The sequence below is a fragment of the Mesoplodon bidens genome (assembly GCF_964165515.1).
Source record: "Mesoplodon bidens genome assembly, chromosome: 1".
NCBI lineage: Eukaryota > Metazoa > Chordata > Mammalia > Artiodactyla > Ziphiidae > Mesoplodon > Mesoplodon bidens.
In genome coordinates this window covers 124,478,076-124,483,477 of record NC_138176.1, presented here as the reverse complement: position 1 = coordinate 124,483,477, position 5,402 = coordinate 124,478,076, and the positions used below count along the sequence as shown (strand labels likewise).

The 5,402-nt window shown below is 33.4% G+C and overlaps 1 long non-coding RNA gene across 1 annotated transcript; it reads left to right on the top strand.

Moving 5' to 3' along the window:
• Nucleotides 1–665: 665 nt before the first annotated feature.
• LOC308617134 lies at nucleotides 666–5,017 on the top strand. The gene is made up of 4 exons (XR_014015830.1): nucleotides 666–740; nucleotides 3,191–3,219; nucleotides 3,661–3,693; nucleotides 4,993–5,017. It is a non-coding gene; the product is annotated as an uncharacterized lncRNA (long non-coding RNA).
• The last annotated feature ends 385 nt before the right edge of the window (nucleotides 5,018–5,402 follow it).

Genomic DNA, 5,402 nt, shown 5'->3' with positions numbered 1-5,402 from the left:
AGGGCTCTTAAATAAATGTGATAAAAAGCCTAAGTTTTATGCATACACATTTAAAGTGATTCTTGAATTTTTTGAGGGATCTAGTTTTTAGTCCTACGTTTGATGGTTGTACACCTTCTGTTGTGTTAAGTGCATCTTTAATTGAAAAACAGAGTATCATGTTTCATAAGGTAACCAAGATGCTTTTATGCTTCCAAATATAGTCCATGAAACTCTAACCCTACTCAATAAAATCAAAGAGCTGAAAGTAGAATCATGCAAAAGGTTTTAAACCCATACTTAACATTTTTAAGATTATTTCTTTTCTTAAAATAACAACACTACCAAAAAACTTTCCAATAGATTATAACCAATACCAATAGGATGCTGAGAAAATAATTTTTTAAGCATAAAAGTTAAAGAAAAAAATTAAATAAGAGCACAGAGCAACATTACATGAAGTGACAAGCTTTGCATACACATATCATACAAATTTGAAAAGAAACCACAAATATTTGCATTTGGTAGTCACTCAGCCAAAATTTCAATGAAACAGTAAATGTCAATTATTCCCCAATTTCAACACATTGTGAGAGTTGATGATTCAACAAATAACTGATCCCAGGGAGAGGCCCTCAAACCACAGACTTCTTCATTCCATTCACTTCTGAGTATATAAAATAGCTGTGATATTCCAGGGCCAGTCACTTTCCATTTCTTATAACAGCATCCAAGAGAAGGAACTGACTGGGAAGTTTGAGGTAAGAGAGATCTTAAGTATCATTCATCTTAATATATCAAGATAAATTATATACCTTTATATAATATATATTATCTAGATAGAGATATATACATGTATCCAGGAAACTGTCAAAATTAAAATTATCGAGACTGTCATGTAAAGGTTGCTTGAATTTGTAAACTTTAAGTAATTAAACAATCATTTGGGGTATACTTATTTGATTTTTCTTAAAATCACCACCCAGCTATAGTAAGTGAATATTTTAGAAGGACCATAAATAAATCTTTGCAGGGCTGGAGTGCTGGTGGCACACTGAGGCTGTAAACAAGAGTCTCAGGCTCATCAGTTTTAATTTTATGGGTCTAAGTCAGCAAAAAAAAGGGAAAATGCACTACCAGATATTTTCTAAAGTATGAACAGGTGCCAAATTATTTGTAGCCTCCTGTTTTATCTTTAAAATTTGCTATATTTACATTTCATTCTATAATATATCATGTTGACTTTAACATAAAAATTATTTGGGTTTTCCTATAAATCCCTGAATGAAACTGATGCTCCAGAAAGATGCATCTAATTTATGCAGAGACATAGTATGTATTCCCCAGCATATGGCAATATACTGTTATGGGTACCACAGCTTGAGAAATAGAAAAATAAAATGTGGTAGTTGGCAATTATGCTACGTCCTGACTAAAGGATATGGTCTGGAAGGGTCTGTGATATGGTTTATTTACCTCATTGTTTAAGGTGGTTTTAAATAATCCTTGAAATCAGTTTATAGTCTCCCTATTGCATATGTTCAGCTTGAATTTTACCCTCTCGAAAACTGTTTCCTTGATTTGTCTCTGTTTTATTCTATATGTTCTCAGTATTTTGTAATTTCTAGGTATAGTATTTATCACAACTTGCCTTACATTATAAAAATGATCTGCCTTTGCTTACTAGCTGCCAGAGGGCAGAAATTATGTCCCTGAAAAGCAGTTAGCACAATGCTTTGCACTTAGAAGTTATACTATGTGTGTGTATGTGTGTTTGTGAGAAGTATGTGTGTGTGTGTGTAAATCTTTTACTGTTAGTTACCTATACTACCCATCTTCCTATAGAATTCTGAACTTGACTGGAATTTTAAATTCCTGTCTTTTCACAATAGTAATAACATCTGGTATTTTTTTAAACCCATTTTGAATTTTGATTAATATGACAAAAAGTAAAGACAAAGTTCAAAATTTGAGTATATTTTTTCTTTTACACTTTATTTTTCTGTCTCATAGATATTTAGAAAATATCAAGAGGTGGTGAAATCCTCCTAGAATCTCCATTAATCGCCTCAAAGCCACCCTCAAATAATAATAATGATATGGACAACTGGCATTTTCCTCAATGTAAAATTAATTAAATAATCTTTGTAATGTATTAACCTATAATATTGTGCTTAGTAAGGTCCATGAAAGCAGGGACTTTCTCAACTGCCATCTATACCCAATACCTAGAATAGTGTTTGACAATCAGTCATCAAGAAATACTTTATGAATAAATAACTGAATAAATATGAGGGCAACGTGAAGAAAAGTCCCCTAGCCATCCCCACTTTCCAATCTGATTGCCTTTCCCAGACCCCTCCTATGTTCTCTAGTGTTGCCTGCATCTACACCATGACAAAGAAGAGAACTAACAACTAATGATACCATCCCATAGGGAAAACTGCCCGTTCGTGTTTGAAGTCAAATATTATACACATGTGTGTTGTATTCATGACAAAATATTTTTAAATGCAAGTTTCTATGTTTTCTTGTCTACTTCTCTATTATATAATATGATCATTAGTTAAATATTTAATTTAGCTAAGATTTCTCAAACATTTATTAACAATTATACCTGACATGCTATACATACTATAACAATGTGTATCAAAAGATAAGGAGCCTACAATAGATATTAAAGTAGAACAAAATGCTTTGGAAATGTCTTTTACCAAATGTCAAAAATAGATCCCTTCAAACAGCATGGAATTTTGGGGAGCTGCTTGGGAACCAATGCAAATAATCTGTCACCTAAATTAATTTCATGGTCATTATTATATGGAATGTTGTTTTGAACTTATTGAGATCACTAAGTAACTGCTTATCCCCACACTAATAGTCTCTGTATAAACCAAGGCCATATTTATTCCAGAAGCTACTCTTATTACCATGTACAGAGAAATATTATTCTTAAATAATATGTGAATATTTGTTTTTAAAAGAATTGATGCAACATCAAAATTGCAAAATACATTTGATTCTACATAAAAAATAATGTTCTCCAAATAGGTTGGTGCCCTAAGATTGTTAAGTAACTGGTCCAAGGTCAAAGAGCTATTAGTAACATAATTTGTACTACAACTAGATCTAAATTTGTGTTAGCAAATAGGTCTTTCTACTACTCCGAGAAAACTTCTGAATACAATGAAAGTTCTCCTTCTGCTCACAGCCATCTTGGCAGTAACAATTGGTTTCCCGGTGAGTAGTTCTACATTCCAGAGTATTTATTGTTTTGTTTTTTGTTTTTTGGGTTTTTTTGTTTTTTGTGGTGGGAGGTTGGTTCATGTTGATTCATGAATCCTAGAAATTTTTTCTATTTTAATCATGTCGAATATTTGGCTTTTTAGCATTGTAATCTATACAATTTATAAATCATATACTGTTCAGTGTGTAGATTAATTCCACATAGCCTTGGTGCAGTGGTGAATTTGAGGTATTTAGAATAAATATTAACACTTTGCAGAAAAAATAATTTCTACAATATATTCTGGAAGATAAAATTCTAGATTTAAAAAAAGGATACTATGAAACAATATTAGGTAGTGGATAGTCAAATTCTTTCTTTCATGCATATGTATGTTTTTCAGTTTTTGTGTTTTATTAGCATGAGATGAATTACCTTCACTATTTGATCTTTAGGTCTCTCAAGACAAGGAAAGAGAAGAACGAAGTGTAAGTTACACTTTCTCTTTTTAACATGTGAGATTTCCATGTGAAATATCCATAACTGTGGTTAAAGATATTTCTTTACCCAAGCTTCAAACTCTAGAGAAATCCTTAAAGCGTTTGGGTATTAGACTCAACAGAGGTTAAGCCTTCAGGTATTTGACCCCTGCTTGTTAGAAAGAGAATTATCTCAGCACCTTAAAAAGTGGGACCAAATTGAAACTTGAATCACTTTATGATGAATTGGATTATAATATTTTTTACTAAAATTATCTAGCCTATTAAAGGTGCATAATCACTCATGCCTTCACTCTACTTTAACTCTACAAAACCCAGTCCAGAGAAGGTAACAATAATAATAATAACAAAATCTTCAGGGCTTCCTTGGTGGTACAGTGGTTGAGAATCTGCCTGCTAATGCAGGGGACATGGGTTTGAGTCCTGGTCTGGGAAGATCCCACATGCCGCGGAGCAACTAGGCCCGTGAGCCACAACTACTGAGCCTGCGCGTCTGGAGCCTGTGCTCCACAACAAGAGAGGCCACGACAGTGAGAGGCCCGCACACCGCAATGAAGAGTGGCCCCCGCTTGCCACAACTAGAGAAAGCTCTTGCACAGAAACGAAGACCCAACACAGCCAAAAATAAAAATAAATAAATTAAAAGAAGGCTCAACATTAAAAATAATAATAATAATAATAATAATAATAACAAAATCTTTAGAATTAGGAGATATGGGACTGCTTTGATGACCCCACCAGTGGTAATTCACTAAAGGCTTATTTTTGCCTAAACAGTTAATAAAAAAATGTTTAAGAAAATAAAATTTGAAATGGGAATGTCTTGTTTAGGAACTCGTTTATACTCAGATAAATCTTATTATCTGAAAAGAAGCATGATTTTGAGGCCAAAACTATAGAGTATTAAGGATACAGAAATTGAGAGGAATATGGATGGAAGGTAGAGAGGGAAAGAGGGAAGGAATAAAAGAAATAGGAGAGATTATGTCTAAAAGTTTTTGGGTAAAGACTGTATAAATGTAAAGAGAGAAATCTGATGCCTCCTCATCAAAACCCTCCCCTTGACCTTATATTTACAGAAGCAATTATCAGGAAAATTTGGCTATGAGTAGAAAGACACAAGAACATTGTTATCTCTAAGTAATTTTCTAAAATTTTCTAAAATTATGCAAATTAATCAAATCCCTCTTCATAGTTTACACAGAAATTGTAAATGATTTCACAGATTCTATAACATCTACTTAAAATTAAGACCTACATGTTCATTTAATTTCTTTCTCTCAACAGGTCAGTGGGAGTGATGAACTACCTTCACAGTTTTTTTTACCCCCTTACCAACATCCATTTCACCCATATCCACCATTCCTATATCCATGGTGGGCCTATTTTTATCCTCCTATTCCAGTACCTGCGTCTGTCTCTACAACTACCCCTCTTAATAAGCATTAAACAAGAAAGTCCCAGTGCAATTTAAGATGAAATAGGTGGTAAGTATACAGAGTACAAAGCATGTTTTTTTGTTTGTTTGTTTGTTTTTTTGGGGGGTTTTGGCTTGCAGGATCCTAGTTACCCCCCTGCACTGGTAGCACAGGGTCTTAACCACTGGACTGCTAGGGAAGTCCCCAGCATGTGCTTTTTAACTTTGTTGTCTGTGGATCGGAATACATCATTCCATGAAAAAAAATGTTACAGGGTTT